Source organism: Chiroxiphia lanceolata, chromosome 1, assembly GCF_009829145.1.
Source record: "Chiroxiphia lanceolata isolate bChiLan1 chromosome 1, bChiLan1.pri, whole genome shotgun sequence".
NCBI lineage: Eukaryota > Metazoa > Chordata > Aves > Passeriformes > Pipridae > Chiroxiphia > Chiroxiphia lanceolata.
The window spans coordinates 16,405,086-16,423,394 of record NC_045637.1 but is presented as its reverse complement, the minus strand read 5'-3'; positions in this window follow the sequence as shown (position 1 = coordinate 16,423,394).

Below are 18,309 nucleotides of genomic sequence, written 5' to 3'. Positions count from 1 at the left end.
TTCATTCCTCTGAGTAAAGAGATGGAAACAACTCTGAAAAGGCAATGACATACTCCAAACATTCAAACTCTAAGCAGAATCAGCGGATGCTAATGGTCAGAGTTTTGTTTCTGATTGTCTCCTCTACTCTCTCAAGACTTTGCTCCAGGAGAAGGTTACCTGATCCTAAAGCCTCAAGATCCAGCTTTCTTGTGATGATTACTCACTCCCCTTTTCTCAGTCTCTTATTCCAGAAGAAGGAGAGAATGAGATGTGCTTTGAACGTTTAACAGCTTGCACAGAAGAGAAGATGTACTTGACTTGAAGCTTAGAATTCAGATGAAACAGTGTTGCACAAGTTGGGCTTGGAGAAGCTTCCATCTCATAATTTTTTTCCAAATGAGATCAGGAGAACCTGTTAGGTCTAGACACTACCACCAGCAGTTCAGGAATCCAGACCCCTGTAACAGTGTCAGGTCTCTATATGGGCCAGTGTATTTCTGAATCCTTTCTTGTTTTTTCCTTCTCATCTCCACTGCAGCTGGTGCTCTATAGCAGATACAAACAGAAATATTAGTCCAAATTTAATGGAAGAGAGAGATTTCTGGTGGGTAGCAAGAGAATTTGAAACAGAAGTGAAAAGAAGTGACAAGATCTGGGTTTAGAGAAGTTAGAGTATGGGAAGGTCTATTATTTTGCTCAGTTACTATAGCCCTCCTTACATTAAGAAAAGGGTTTAAATACAGGAAAAAAAAGATGGTAACACTCCTGCAAGGTCCACCCTGTTATGTATCCAGACTAATTTTGCCTGCAAGCAGAACTGGCATAATTGGTGCACAACTGAAATTTGCCAACCTCATTTACTTACTTTGAATATTTATTTCTGTTTATTCTATCCATCAGTCTACTCATCCATCCCGCCACCCATCCGCTTGCTCACCTTTTAACTTTTCTTGAGAAGTCCTCATTACCTATCACACCATAAATTGGTTAAAATTTATTTAGAGTGAACTTTATATCAGACTCAGATTGTTCTGGCAGTTTAGGGAAAGTTAGGTTGGGAATTTTGTGACAGGAATTATTGCTTTTCCTTCTGGTTTATATGGGTTGTTTTGAGATAGAGGAGAAACAAATATATTGGGATAGCATGGGCTAAATATAGTCTTCGACCAGTCTGTGCTTCATATCTCAGAACAGAATGACCAAAATAGAAGATGCTTATAACGATATCATTGTGATGGTTCTTTTAGTCTAAAGCAAGGGAAGGGAGGACATTGCATTCGGTCTCTCAGATGGTCTGGAAATACATAGATGAACCAGTTCTAGAGCTCAGTTTGGAGGAGGGTAGCCATTTCAGGGGGGTAATTCCTATTTCATTGGAAAGTCCTTTCTCTACATCCATCTCCCCAGTAGAAGAAACTCCAGCAGTATATTCTCTCTCCCAGTTCTTTACCTGTGCTTGACTCTTGACTTTAGTCTATTCTCTTTTACTCCATTCTTGACACCCAGGGCAGAAAAATGCAGTTCTTCCTATATCACTGAAGGGCATTAAACTGACCCTGAGATGTGTATCGAGCATTTTCAGCTATCCCTCAAGTGGCTGCATTTTATTCTGAACAGTACTTTGTGTTTTTCATTTTCAGTTCTCGAACAAAGGAAGGAGAAGAGACCTGAGGCACAGAGCAGTTACACCAACATTGCTGTATCTCCATAGTCAGCAGTGTCCAGCAAAATAACTGTGGTTCTTCAAATAAAGGAGCTGGAACCTCATTTTCCTTCTAAGAAAGTGTTCCACCAAGCACTTTAATGTTGTCTGAGTTAATAAAGCTGCCTATAGAGCCACATGCACTAAAATGGATTCAGATCTATTTTACAATGAAAGATTCTATCCCTATGGGTTATTTTTAAGTATCTTGCCTAGCAGAGCCTGAAGAATGAATTATTTGTGGATGATTATATGCAGTGGCATAATTTACTAGTGATTTGGTTGTGTTATATCAAGGGCAAAGGGGGAGATGAGGATTTGGAGTACATAAGATAATACTGAAGATAATCACTCTTTTTTTAATCTTTCTCATTTAGCAAGATCAATTCTAAATCTAAATAGTCATAAAGTCACACTCAGCAAGATGATTTTTATATTTTGTGGTCTAGAAACAGCTCAATGACCCTTTTCCATCCCTACAGCCATCCTTTCTCAGGATGGTACTGACCCAGTGTGTAAGTAACTTAAGTCCTTGTCAAGACCAGGACTTTCAAGCTAAGCACATATCACAAAGTTGCTGTGCAACTAGAATTCTCACCAGACTTTTCACTAGAATTTGGAGAATGAACTACTTTCCTAACTTTCTTTGTTCTCTTAAAATACAGATGAAATAAACTGTGCTTATTTTTAAGCTCTTACTAGAACAAGACCTTTCCACGAACTTTAGGTCCATTACTAAAACTGTGAAGAAGCCTTTATAAAATACCACTTGATTCTACTTAGAAAGATTACACTTCAGGGCATGTCTTCTGCCAGTATTTTTTTCCACATTGAGAGTGCATTTATGGAAGTGCAGTTTAGTGGAATACATGAAATACAGATTTGACTAGGAGACTAATTGAATTAGGATCTCAGCTGGATACTTTATACAGCATATTTATGGTTATGGTGAAGCTAAACAGTGTCTAGTTAGGAACTGAGTGATTCCAAATCTTATTCTGTAGTTTAAGGTTCCCAGTCGTGAGTGACTTATCCTCTATAAGGTCAATTTACTCAATAGTGAGGATACTCAAGGGAAAACTGTAACACAGTGGGGCTATTTATAGTGTTGAGACAGTCATTTGTAAAAGACTCCTTATATAGTAATAACAAAGACGCTGAGGATTCTACAGAATAAATGCTCCAAAAATTTAGTGAGAAGAATATGGTCTAAAATCAAAGATCAGTGACACTGTGCATAAAGCCAGTCTAATTTTTCACAGACAATCCAATCAGTGGGTTTGCGGTATATTTTTTTTCTATATAATTTTTAATAATTAACGATTTATGTGGTATTAAAAAAAAGAACTAAATCTTTTGGATAAGAGTTGTCACCTTTGGTTGAATTAATTTTTTCCTCTCTAAAATGTTTCATTCTTAGACTGTATTTCAATTTGACGATGGATACCACCGTTTAATCACAGTGATACCATCTGTAAGAAGAACTCAAGATTATTAATTAATTGAACCTGTTTGAGACATTAGTCTCTTCTCACTTTTACAATGACTTCCATGGAAAGCTCTCATTTATAAAACAGATGCTATGATTTATCCATCAAAGTGATTGTAGCAAATTATGTTAAATTTTCTGGATGGTCTTGAGAGAAAAATAGTCTTTAATACCTCTTGGAAAAATAGTCTATTGGAACTTTTAAACACAAACTCTCATTCATATCTAAGCTTACCTCTATGATCTGTGCTGTATTTATTGTTATGTTATTGTTGTTGTTGTTATTGTTTATTCAAAGAAGGACATAAAAAAAAATTTGACCAAAAGTTTGGATCCAAAATTTCTGTTTCAAAAAAGGTGTTAGAAGCATTATCTTCAATCAAAGAGAGAAGCAGAGGGCTAGAAAATTGTTATACCTGCTAGCAGAAAGCCTTGGAAGTAAAACACAGGTTGAAAATAGGATTGTGGTCAAGCTTTGAAAAGGTTATAAACAAAAAAGGGCTTCAATTGTTTCTGAATGTACAATAGATTATTAAAGGACCAGAATCACACAGATACTAGAATTCTGCACTGGTTGGCAGAGATGAGTTTAGGAACAATAAAAAGTATGATTCACGTTATCAGAATTTTTCTTATTTTTGTGTTAGAAATTCAATATAAAGTAACAGCAATAAAAGAAACTGTCTCTATGTACGTATGTGCATACACTTGTAAGCATATATGTATATACACACATGAATATACATTGTGACTAAAAAGTCTTGTGTTGTAAACAACATCACAAGTGAGAGCATAAGCAAAACTTTGTGGTCATTAGAAATCATAAATGAAGTTAAACCTTCTGTGGGAACATCTGAGCCATGGTGGGTTCTTCAGAAATGCTATTACCTGTTGCCAAGGAACTTGTTTTTTAGTTTCTCCAGAAATATTTCTCAGTAACCCCATTTTTCTTGCTTGAAGGACTTAGCCATATTATTTTTTCCTTATTCCTGTTCAAAGAGAATAATGCAAGAATGGCCACTTTTTCCTGGACAGGGTTTTGTCCAGGACAGATACTTCACATTAAAATGATGAGCCAACAAAATCCCAATTTAATTGCACTGATATTGTATCAGCTCCCTAGCAGCTGTTATGATGCCATCAATTTATAGTATGGATGTAATTATAATACAGGTTAGTGCTGTTATCAACCTGATAACTCCTTCAGTGCATATGTAATTTATCTGAAGCACCAGATTTGTCATAGATTCTAAACCCCTTAGCATAAAGAAAGGCCCATTACTCATATCCAATTTACACAGTGGGCAACATGGTGGTAAGCTTAAGGCTACCCTAACCACCGTGAAGCTGGAAACTTCAGGCCAGACTTTCATTATGTCATCACTTAATCATGATAATCAGGCCTGCAGTGTATGTCTGCCATTGTCATGCCATTTTCTTGAACTATAACTAAAACTTGCTTTGATATTGTCTGTTGGATATTAAACTTTAGACAATTTAGAAGGCTAGAAAACAGTGTTGATTCTCATAGACCTTGTATTGTTTTTTGCTTTCGAACTGATAACCAGATATTTACTGAAAAGAGAGTAGATTATTTTTAGATCCTTGTTAGAATTTTCTCATGCCTTGTTCAGGTTTTTTTTTTGGTTGTTTTTTTTTTTTTCTCAAATAAACAAACAATCAAAAAGCAAAAAAGTATAATCATTTAGCAATCAGAGTGGACTGAGAAAGTACTCATATGTAGTTTAAGTTTACTTCTTGTTGCAAAAGGACATCATTTAGAGAAAGGTAAGGAGTTGTACCAGAGACAACTTAATGATCATTACTTTTTTGGAGCAGTGAGAGCTCAACATCATACTGGGAGACCACATGAGCTGGTTCCCCAGGACTTTTCTTGTATTCTTAGTTAATGATCATGTGAAGAGGAAGAAAGAGAACTTCTGTACCTTGATGCTGCAGTCATTTGACATGAATGGTCTCAAACGATAGATGGTTGATGGTGAATTTAATGACTCTTTATATGCTGAGCCCAAAGATTGAATGTGAAGTGCTAACACTGAAACTGAGGGGAAAACACTACCTTACAGGATCTCAGAAAGTGTATCAACCTTTGGTTCAATCATAAAGTCTTCCCCTAAAAAATCAATTTCTTATACAAATTTATGAGACCATATTTCCTAAACCATAGGGAATATAGAATACTTCCATCCAGCCACAAGGGTGCTGAGGAAAACAGTAATGTTAGTCTCTCTTTTATGCCCTTTTGTACTGTGCTGTCCCATTGAAACTGAAAAAAGAAAACTAAGGGGTTTTTTTGTTCAGTTTTTTGTTGTGTTTGGTTTTTTTTAAACAACTTCAAGACATCAATTGACGTGCTGACTTCAATGAATTTATTGCATAACTTTTATTGGCTTCATCAGGATCATACCTAATTTGTTGTGTGAACTGACACCCGAGGCATGCACATGCTGAACTGAAAAACAGGAAAAGTCTAAGATGCATTATCTGGAAAGCATGAGAAGGGATTCATGAGAGAAGAGATGAGAAGGAAGGTAAAAAGCTAACAGACTGAATATCCAATCTACTCATAAAGGCCAATCTGTGCTTTAGAAATCTAAATGTGTATGTATTGAGAGGCAAAAGAATGGTTGCCCAAACGTGAACTATTCCATTTAGCCACTACAAATTTCATGGAAAAAGGAATAAAAACCCCTAAACATACCTAAACCTGTGATACTACTGAGCACTTTACTAAAGAAGCCAAAATACTTAAGAAAAAGAAACAAGAACAGATTCAGAACCAGGAAGTAGACTCTCGGTTAGATGTGTTTTCCTGAGGCTCCACACCACTTCAGCTCTCTTGTCAGCAAATGTCTGTATGCACACCAGGGATAGGAGAGGAAACATACCTTTAGTTGTGTTCATCTAACAATGAACAACTTCAATGAAAGCACATTGAGGCTTCATATTTGTAAATATTTGTAAAATACAATTATTTTGGAAATTCATATTGCTGTAATTCTCATAAATACTTTTGTAATAATGTGTTCCTTTAAAAAGGCTGAAAAAAAGTTACTCTATTGGTCATAGGAAATTTCTAATGTCTGGTATCACAACTGGTCTGTCGCAATTGCATTTGAAACAGGATGTGCTTCAGCAGTTCCAAAAATTCGACATATAATACACTCTAATTATACACAAAGGGATTCCATTCTTCTTCTTAACAAATTTCTCAATATAAGCTTCACTTAGGAACCTAATGTTATTACTTTAAAATAAATAATTGTTTTGTCTCTCTTTGTAGGCTTCTGATTTTTGTAAGACACTTCTACTGTTCAGAAAACATGATTTTCTTGTCCTCACAGGAGATACAAATAAGCAGACTCTGTCTGAGATTTTTATGATCCTGATGCTTTGTGCATATTTCCTGTGACAGACAAGTTATGCTATAGTGACAGAGCAGGCTGTCTTCATGACCTTGATGTTTTATACAGGCTATCAGTGAGAGCTACCATGAGACAGCCTTGGATAAGACTTGGAAATTGTTGCAGTGAATTACTTAAGGCATTAGACTATATGTGCAGCATGGTACTAAATAATGTAAGGAAATGTTTCTTCATATAAGCATTTGGTACTTGGATTTTGCAACAAATTAATCATTAAATTTTAGATAACTGGAAGGTAACTTACCTTCTTACATTTTTATTCTTAGGACTTGAACTTCTCTAGTACCCCTAATGAGCTGTACCTAACAAAAGTGAGGCTGACCTTGACAGGATCACAAGAGATGTGTTTAAATGGAAAGTCTGCACCCTGATTTATTTAAGGAATATGTGAGTGATAGCAAAAATGTATTGAAGACAGAAGTGAAAGGAAAGAGAAAAGAAATCTGATTGCATTTGGTAGATATTTTTGGCTGCAGACTGAAACAGTATCATAATATGTGTTGTTGCCCAAAGGGTGTTGATAGTAAATGTATGTCATAAGGTTAGTCTGTCCCCTGTGGACATACAAATAGACTCATAATCAAAAAGGAATGTATGCCTATTTTATATCACTTAGAAATGATTGGTGACAGCCAATATGGCTTTACTAAGGGCAAATTGTGCCTGAAAAATTTGATGGCCTTCCATGATGGGGTTACAGGGCTTATTGGTAAGGGAAGAGCAACTGTTATAATCTACCTGGACTTGTGCAAAACATCTGACACTGTCCCACATAACATCCTTGTCTCTAAACTGGAAACACACGGATTTAACAGATGGATCACTTGGTGGATAAAGAATTGGCTGAATGACTGCACTCAGTTGCAGTCAACAGCTCTACATCCAAGTGGAAAGCAGCGATGTGTGCCATTCCTCAGGGATCAGAGCTGGGGCTGGCACTGTTTAAATTTTTGTCAGTGACATGAACAATAGGATCAAGTGCTCCCTTAGAAAGTCTGTCAATGACATCAAGCTGTGTAGTGCAGTTGACATGCTGGAAGGAAGGAATGCCATCCAGAGGGACCTTAACAAACTTGAGAGATGGGCCTTTGCAAACCTCCTGAAGTTCAACAAGGCCGAGTGCTTGGTCCTGCACCTGCATTGGGGCAATCCCAAGAACAAACAGAGGTTGGGTGCAGAATGGATTGAAAGCATCCCTGAACAGAAGGCTGTGGTGGATTGTTAGATGAGAAGCTCAGCATGACCTGGCAATGTGCGCTTGTGATACAGAAAGTCAACTATCCTGGGCCTCATCAAAAGAAATATGACCAGCAGGTTAAGAGAAGTGATTCTCACCTACTCTGCCCTTGTGAGACGCAGCCTGGAGTACTGCACCCAGCTCTGGGGTCCCCAGTATAAGAAAGATCACTAAGATGATTTAGAGGGATGGAAAACCTCTCCTATTAAGACAGGTTGAGAGAGTCAGGGTTCTCTAGTCTGGAGAAGAGATGGTTCTGGGGATATCTTATAACAGCCTTTCAGTACCTAAAGGGAGCCTACAAGAAAGATGGGGACAGACTTTTTAAAAGAGCATGTAGTGATAGGACAAGGGATAATGGCTTTAAATGGAAAGAGGATAGGGTTAAATTAGATAATAGGAAGAAATTCTTCACTGTAAGGGTGTTGAGGCACCAGAGGAGGCTGTCCAAAGAGGTTGCGCTTGCTTCATCCCTGGAAGTTTTCAAGGCCAGACTGGATGGGACTTGAGCAAACTTGTCTAGTGAGTGGCATTCCTGCGCCTGGTGAGGAAGTTGGAACTAGACGATCCTTGAGGCTCCTTCCAACCCCAAACAATTCTATGATTCTATTATTTCTAGGGCATAAGAGAGAACATAAACAAGAATTTTCATCTGATGATTTAAAACTATATGTTAATCCAGTAGATCCCAACTGGATTTGATTTGTAGAAGAAAATGTTGCTGAGGACCCAATGTCCACATTACCAATGTTTGAAAAGTTTTACTTCAAGGTTGCTCTTACTTGGCAAGAAAGAAATTAGCTTTTGAGGGTGCGTCAGGTGGGTTTGTACTCTAGAAGACGTCCTTTTCATGTACTTTGGAAACAATGAAGAGATTCATTTCAAGGGTATATCTGAACTAAAATGCTGGTACAGATTCACTCTTGACTTTATAAACTCTAAAAATTAGATAAAAGTTGCTCACACAATCACAGACTGGTTTAGGTCAGGAGAGATCTCTGGAAGCCAACTGGTCCAACACGTCTGCACAAACAGGGCCATCTAGAAGAGGCTACCCATGCCCATGTCCTTGTCTTTTGAATATATATGCATAAAGAAGTGTTTCCCAATGTCATGGGAGAGTGGAAGGCTTAGACAAAGTTATTAAAAAGCTAACCCTTGCCGATAAGTCTCGAGGTACAGAAAGGACTCCCTTGCTTTCTAAATCCCTTCTCAGAGAGGAGTCTAGGTGTGGCTAAACCCAATCTTAGCTTTGGAATATGTTCATGGTTTAAATTTAAGGAATTATAGAGGTATGATTGACCAACTTTTGCCCTGCAGGTTTTAATGATTGGCAAAATGAGACTATTTCTATAAAATAAATAATTTATTATATACAAATGATCAAACAAAAGGTCTTAATCAGAACTATTTACTACACAATATAAACACTAAAAATGTGTTGCATAAAGTAGCACAGTGCACTGTAACAAGCAGTTACACTGCAACACTCTAGCTGCTGCAATTATTGAAGAAGTTATATTAAAGCTAGCAAAAAGAAATAGTTATTAAGTAGAGATCTGATGTAACTCACCCACACCAATGCTCGTGGGGAGATGTCTTTCTCTCAACATCGAGGAGTATCCTGGGGGGGCATCCACAGCCCAAGGGAGGAATCTCCATACATACAGTCTAAGAAGGGTTATGTTAGAAGAACCTGACTGCATAAGAGGAGACTGGACTCTTATTATAAAGTGATTGACTGCTAGTCACATCTTTACAGGCCACCTATCGGCTTATCTGTCAAATGAGACTTCAAAAAGCAGGATGTGTATTCAAAGTTTGATGAACCAGGGTGGTTTTAGCATAATTAACACCAAGAGGACACCCCGGCTCCAACAGTTGATCCTGCCTGATAGGTTGCATAATAGCTTGATTGGATTTTAAGTCTTATCAGGGAGGGTCTATCCTGCTACACCCAATGTCCAGAGAGAAGCTCCTGTGTTTGTGTCCTTTGTTTCTTTTTCTGCTACTGGAAATCAGTGAAAGGAGCCTGGTTCTGCCTTCTTTGCACCCTTCATTCAGATATTTTCGGTTTTTTTAAGATACTTGCCCTGAGCCTTCTTTTCAGTCTAAATAGTCATAGTTTTCTTAAACTATCCTTATATGAGAGATGCTCTGGTCTCTTAATCTTCGTGGTCCTTCAAGACTGAACTCTTCCATGTCTCTCTTATACTGGGTAGCCCAGGTGCAGCATCACCAGTGTTGAATAGAGGGTAAAGATCTCCTCTCTCATACTCATCCCATGTTATCTTTAGCTGTCTTTGTTGCAAGGTCACATTGCTGGCTAACATGGTGAACTTGATGTCCACCAGGACACTGAGGTCCTTTTCTACAAAGCTGCTTTCCAGCTGAGTGGCCCCCAGTGTATTCTGTGAATGGGGTTGTTCTTCCCTAGATGCAGGACTTTGTACCTTCCCATATTGAATCTAATGAGATTGCTGTGGACCCATTTCTCCAACCTAATGGTGTCTCTCTGGAACTGCATCATGACCCTCTGGTGTATCAGTTTTGTACCATGAGTAAACTTGCTGAGGATACACTCTTCCCCATTATCCAGATAAATAATGAAGATAAAAAAGAGGATCACAGCCAGCACTGTCAGTATGCACTGGCAACAGACCTCCAATTAGATTTCATGCTGTAGATCATCCCACTCTGGGCTCAGTCATTCAGCCAATTTTCAGTCCACCTCACTGCCTGCCTATCCAACTTCTCTGGAGCAGCTCATCAGCTTCTCTGAGGATCTTATGGGAGACAGTGTAGAAAACTTTACCGAAGTCTAGGTAGACAATCTTGACTGCTGTCCACTCACCCAGCAAGCCAGTCATTTCTTTGTAAGTTTATCAGGCTATTCTCCACACCAAGGTGACCAAAATGAGAACTAATAAACAGTGAGGGAGAAAAGGTACATAATGCAAACTACAGTGCTATTACAAGAAATAAACTGGGCATTGAAATAGGTTTCTGTGTTAACAGAGACTCCGCTGGAGTAGCCCATTACATACAGAAAAAACCCAACAACAACCAAACCCTATTTTTTTTTTTTTTAATATTATAACTTGAATGCGTAACTCCAGTCAGGGAGTAAAATTCCCAGCTGTATCTCAAAAAAACAGTCAGGTACTCCATTTCCATGTTTATAATCTGCTGAATACATTTTGTTAGGCATAATAATGTGGCTACAGTTCACAGTGATTTGTGCCAACTACCTGAATATTCAGATAGTGTGATGGAAAATAAGCCACCTCCTCCACACTCCTCTCTGTTGCCTCACTGTCCTTTATCCCCCACAACCTTCTGTTCAGTCTATTTAAATAGCTACTCTCACTATAATTCTGGTTCCAATTCTTATTTGGGTTATCTTTGGCTTTATTTTCAAATAAACCTCCAGCATAAGGAGTAGAGGTGCAGTGAAGCATAAATCTGCTGCAGAACATATGACTCAAGGCCAGTGAAAGATGCAACATTTTTCTTTTTGTTTCACTCTTTCCACCCTATTTCATGATGGTGTATTTTATCTGAGGGCTATATGCTTACAAATGGAACAGGTAAAGTTTTTTTTTAATACGTCATTATTTAACATTATTTTAGAAAATTGTTCTTCACTGACTGGAGTGTGTCACCTATTGAGTTATAATCTAATAAAAATAGCTCCTACTGTGTATAGTTTATAAGAACACAAACTGGTGTGGTGGCAGGAAAAAGTATCTTGGCTCCGCTTTTTGAAGTTATGAGCAATGATGTTCTAATGCTAGCCCAGAACTGTCTACACAGCTCATCATTATTGTGTTGAAAAGCTGAGGGTAATAGCAGAGCCTTCATGCCAGCACATAGAACCACAATTTCACAAGAAAGTTCATCATAAGTTGTATATGTTCAGTTTATAGCATATGAATTTGAAGAGAGACAGACAGACAGAGTTGAAAAAAACACAGCAAAGGAAAACAATTTTATATTGCCAGTGAAGAATCATGAAGGGCAAGTAATCTGGCACTGCTGCCTCTGCCCCTATGTGGTTTTACACCAGTGTTTACAGAATGGTGAGAAACAAACTCTGGAGGAATAAAAAATTTAAAAAAATTTAAATTATTAGTGGAGTCAACATTCTAATTCAAGAGGACTTATTTTTTTCTACTGAAAGTGGACATATGACAAATAATAAGCAAGATATCCACATTTGGCTGGGAATCAACCTTGACATGCAGAGGACATAATTCAATAACTTTCTTGAAGAAATAAATCTTATACCTGCTGATATCTTAGTACTTGTTGTGTCCAACTGCCTTGTGTGATACGAGGATTATGTCAAGGTGTAGTGGAGTGTATATTTGTCAAGGATTACATGATCCAAAAGCCAATGAAAGCAATAAGATGGTGCCTTTTCATTTGGTCTGGCCTCGGATCAGGTTTAGGATGGTTATTGCTTCAGTCTGTGGATACAGTTTCAGAATTGCGTGACTTGCTTGTGCTGACAGGACATGTTGCACTGAACTCGGACAATAGCTAAAAGGAGATCTCTCTTTACACCAATTACACACACTAGACTGCTCTGGGGGTTTTTTTGCAGACAATACCGGCTCAAATTCTTACTATGCTACACTGAGTAGCAGTGCAAGCTAGTAGGATTAGCATTTTCAAATTTTCTGAACACTTAATAAGGAGATAAACTGTAATGTTGAGCATGGAGAACATAAGTACTTCTGTCTAGCAGCAGCACATTTCTATTTGCAAAAGGGAAGCTTCTTTTTGTAGCTGAGAATTCACTGCTGTTTGAATTTGACTTTTAAATGATGCTCATAAATGCAAAATTACTGACAATAGTTCCTCACAAATGTATACTTAGGCTGAGTAATTATAATTTATATTTTATTTCTGTAGTTTTAGTTCTTGGAGAAGGTTTTTCTTCAACAGAATCTAAAACCAATCTGTTCAGTGGTTACATGTAATTTTACAATATTTTTTAAGTTGAGCACTCAGTGCTTTATTTTCTCTTTTTAATTATGCCATAGTCAACAGTGCTGCAAATGGTCTTTGCTGCATAATTGTCTAATCATTCCCAGAAAACACTGGAGATGTTTGAGCTGCAACCACAGGCCAAGATTTCCAAACCTGGATGTCTGCAGTTAAGGCTTTAAATCCTTATTAATACTCATAGATAAATAAGATCTAACTTTCTTTCCTCTAGGTCTTTTCAGTTGATTCACGGCCACAGTCTTTGACATCGACCATCTTTAAAATGCAGGCCAAATTTATGCAGAAGTAACAATATGGATTTAAAAATCTAATTTCAGATGTTTAGCTGTGGCCTAAAAGATTGTGTTGTGGTTCCCAATTTTAACATGAGCATCATTATAACTGTCTTTTGAAGGCGTGGCTACCTCTGCTAAATCAGTGGGACCTGTGCCAGTGCCCAGTTGTGGAGCGATTTGGAATGTTACAAGGAAAATGCTTAATTGTAAAAAGTAAGGACTTGAAAACTGTGGTACAATTTGTGATGCTCCAAGAATGCAAATAGATCATTTGGGGGTTTTATATGTTCATAATAAAAGATACTCTATTAAACTTCTGTGTGATCCATTCTTTGGCAGGATGTCGGTGTTTATGAATGAGTCTTCATTGTAATCCTGTGCGTTAACATGCCTCCTTTTACAATTCAATCTGACAGCTACTCCAAACTCATAGATTGTCCTGCTAGAGGCTTCCAAGGTCATAGTCCTTCAAAGTACTGTTTGTCAAATTGCTCTGACACACCTCCTGCTGACAAGTCTACTCTCAGGGTGTTAATATTCCATTAGAGAGCTACATGACCTTGAAAATTGATTGCAAGCCACAATAGAAATGTCAAAAAACTCAGGTAGACGAAGGTAACTGGTGATGATGACGGCAGGGAATCTGTTATGAGAGGCAGAAAGTTTCTTCAGAAGAAGTAGACCTTGCACAGACATTTCCAAAGTCACTCACAGAATGTTTAAAGAGCAATTACAGTTTGTAGCACAATATGGAGCCATATATTTTTTTAGTATGACCATGAAAGCTCATGTTGAAACCATGAGATTTATAAGTGCCTATTAGCATTAGGATGCCTACAGAATTGTACCTAGAGAGAAAATGCTTTCAATGAGAGAAAATAGTGTGCTAAAAATGAAATCTTTAGTTTAACAGTAACTAGTGTTGTCAGGAAAATAGCTGTTGATTTTATTTTCATAACTACCTTTAGATATAAATACTTAGGTATGTTTAAGTTAAAGAACCATGGAGACGCAAGATTGCAATCAGATCCTGCATTTTTAGCATTTGAATACAAAGGAATTCTGAAACTGTAACTGGAATTGAATAAGCTGTTGCCTATAAAAGCACAGACACATTTTGGACCTAAAGGTTGGCAAGCACTAATTAATATGAGAATTCAAGTGAATATGGAAATACTCTGTCTGCAGTTTACGCATCTTACAATGAACACTGGCAAACTAAATGTGGTCACACAGTGTCTTATTGCTCTAAGACCCTCAAAAGAGATGGTTTTAAGAATTTGAAATGCATGATGTTTTCAACAAGACAGAAAATGAGTCAAGTGAGATCAAAGCAGTAAAGTGAATATTTATGCAACAAAACACATGTTTAAAAAATGAATCATCAGCTAAAACACATACAATTGCTTGTGGGTATATTTCACAGTGGAGGCATAATCAATATGACAACCTAAGTTAGACCCTGTGCTAACAATAACTTCAGAAGTGTCTTTGAACTTTCTTTGTTAGACTATATAAAACATCGTTTGACTCAGACTGCTCTTGATTGCACAAGTACAAACAACCCAAGAGTTTTAAATCTCATCAGTAGATTTATAATTTTAACAAAACAAATAAAGTTGCAAAGAACTTTTTTCTGTCTTTTCATTACTTTTTTAAAATAAGCTTGAAGTGTAACTATGGTTCTTCAAAGATAAACTCCCTGACAATCCACTTCTCATTTTATTAATTTATGTTTGTACAAGAAGTTTTTCTCTCTGTTTTGTCTTCACTCCCTCTTTTCTACACCTCACCCCCCAAACTTGACACCTACAGTTTCTTAGACTTGAATGCACACCTGCTAAACTCCTAGGTAAGGAAAGTAACTTTGTGTGAGAAAATGTCAGGAAAGTCAGAATCTGAAATTTATTAACCAAGATATGGCAAATGTAAATGTCAACTTGTGTAAATCTGGGTACCTGAGGTTGCAATAGATTTTTCAACTGTCTGAGCAATGAAAAGTGAACTTTTATTTCAATGACAATGAAATAGCACTATACTTTATATGAGAAAGTGCTCTAACTAGGGGGTATTTTTAAGCAAGTTTAGTTTTTACATACCTGTGCCCCAAATGCTTCACACTAAAAGTAAAGTTGGTGTATATAAAATACACAAATGCATATTTTAGTGGTTTATCATTCATATTTCACTTATTTGCACAAATAAAACTGAAGACAGATGTGTCAGCATGTGTTCATATTAAATATGTTCTCAGATCTTACCTGTAAACTCTTAAATACTGCTTACTGAAAACTTCAGAACAGCTCAGACTCAGGGGAGCTTAATGAACAATCAGTAGAGAGGAAAGAAGCAGTCAAAGAGTAACTTATCTACCCAACTCCCCCAGAGAGAAACATAAGTATTAAAAATGAACTCTAAATGTTACAGTTTAAAAACATCCTTCTGCTTTACAACAAGAGAAAGAAAAAAAACCACAAAACAAACAAACAAACAAACAAACAAAAAACACAAAAAAACTTGACAAAAAAGCCAACCCAAAAACAGACTTAAAGCACAGTGTCTCAGTATTCCATTTGCTGGTCTGTGTTCATTGTTTGGAGTGTTATCTCCATTTACAGAGAAAAAAGGCTACTTCAGAGTAAAACATCCCTTTCATGTGGTCTCTTCAGCGAGTGTCAGAATGGGTTTTGATTACAGAAACATTAGTTTTTCCTCTGATGAAAATCATGCTATGATAGAGCAACATAAACTCAGCTGACTGCTCAGAGTTGAGTTTCAAGTCAATAGAATTATTGCAGTCAAGTGTTAAAAAAAAAATCCAACTGAAAAACAATGACAACAATAAATGTAGTAACTATTTTTTTCTGTCCCACCTCATATATTACACTTGATAAAAATTAGAACTGAGAACCATTCACAACCCTACCTACCTCCTCCTTAGCCTCTCATGCAAAAGTATGTGCAACATCATTTACTATTTTGCAAATGCATGGTAGAATTTCCCATAGAAAAGTTTTGTTTTTTTTTTTTTTTATTTCACAGATATATTTACTTGGTGAAAGTATAATGACCATGAAAAAATATGCAAAATATGATACATATTATATAAGTGAAAAATATATCAGGTTGTGTGTGCTGCTTTCCTAATTATTATCCTTTAATTACTGCTTTGAATTCTGTCACTGCCATAATTGCAGTGATCATGATATTAGTTATTAACCTTTTAGTTCTTGGCCATGCATTGACTTTTTACTACTGCTGCCATAATTCTATTTCAACCAAGAGGAATAGTGAAACTAGGAGAGTAGTACTCACTGAAAGATAGAACAGGTCTTGCAAAGAGCTTTTCTCTTAGCAGAGCTGTACACTGCAGTTGTAGCAATACAAATGAACCATGACACAGATTAGAGAGCTCCCCACCTCTGTATGTTGAAAAGTATGCCACAGATGCACATAGGAAAACAACTTCTAAATGAACCTTATAGTAGATGAGGTGGTATTGTTCAAAAGTTCAGTTCCTCTGTCAAGCAAATAAATACAGCTTTCAGCTGCAAGTTACTGCTCAGTGAAAGGGCTTTTCTGTTGAATAATAAATACATCTGTTTCCTCAACTCTAGATCACAGAGAAACAGTTCTAGATCCTAAGATATATTTTAAGGTAAACAGATAGATCTTAAGGTAATTGAAGTCACATGTGCTTCCAAATAATCAGTAAGGCATTCAGATGTAATTGATTTGTTACAAGACAAATCCTATATAAAGTCATTTAAAACCTAGTTTGAAAGAAAATTATAGAGATGTCTCTTTAAAATAAGATAGGTGGTGGCAAGTAAAACAAAACAAACATGCACTTTCTGACAAATAGTACATATAATAAAAATTTCATTTCAATAGACATTCATTAAAAACAATTCTCACATTGGATGAATATTCTCAATCTGTGTCTTCATAAGACAAGGAAACAACTGTAAGAAATAAGAAGCTATAAAGAAAATAGTTCTGAGTACTCATAGTAAAGATAAAAGTCTTGTAGTGATAATGACTATAGAATTTCTGGTTAATAGCAAAGAATATACTAGGCATTTATTTTCATTTCAAATGGCCAAACCTAACACTGTAAGTCTTTTTTTTTTTTTCTATCAAGACATAGGTTTTACTTGAGTGTGAGAACTCTGCCACTTTCGTGCTTCTCCTTTGACCCCTCTATTATGTTTTGCAAGACCTAAAAAAAAAAATATAATGGGGGGTTAAACAGTCAGCTCACAGCCAGTTATAGGTTGTGATTCATTCCACTTTACTTCCCAAACTGGAATTGTAGTTGAGACTAAATGGCATAACTTTTCTGCATCAAGTCAGGTACATGGTTAAGAATTAGACTCAGAATGGAGCTGCACTGAAGGCAAGTTGATAATTGAAATGTGTAAAATGAACATTGAAACTCAAATCTACTCTTATCAATGACTACGTTCAAATGAACTGACTAGTGTCAGAAGTAGGGACAACTCTTTATTCCCTCTGTTGTAGCTTTTTCACTGTACAGTAAAGAATCCAAACATTTTTAGATAATTGATATTTTCTTCTCTAGGTCAGAGGATATGTTATTCTTTAACATTGTGTCTTCTGCACTTATGAAGGGAAAGGTTCTGGGTTTCCACCTCACTTAGGAACGTTCTTCTCTGATGTACATCCATTTGATGAGATGCACAAACAGGTCTGTATCAGGGATCACAATCTCCAGAGTAAAATCCCAGGATTTACATTTCTGACAATGTAAGGGCTGATCAATTTTGCATAATTTGGGGGGTTTTTTTGCTGCACAGTTTTGTCAGGAGTTGGGTGCTTCACATACTTAAAAATACCTGCTGAGCAGGTCAGTCTTCCAGAATATAGAACTACTCTCCAGTCTTTTTCACAGGGCTTATTAAACTGAGAAGGATACTGGTCCTTAATGCCTGCTTTAAAATCTTACTTTAGACCTGAGACAGTTATTTAAAAGGAGGATTGTAACATCAGCACCATTTTGCTAAAATAGGCTGTCATTCCATTCGGAACCTGTCAAGGTACTGAAGAGTTGAGGAGCAGCTCAGCCCCCACAGTGGCGTTAAACAAAAGTACACCTCCTTCCTTCCCTTTGAGTAGGCTAAGATGCGGGGCTCCAAGCT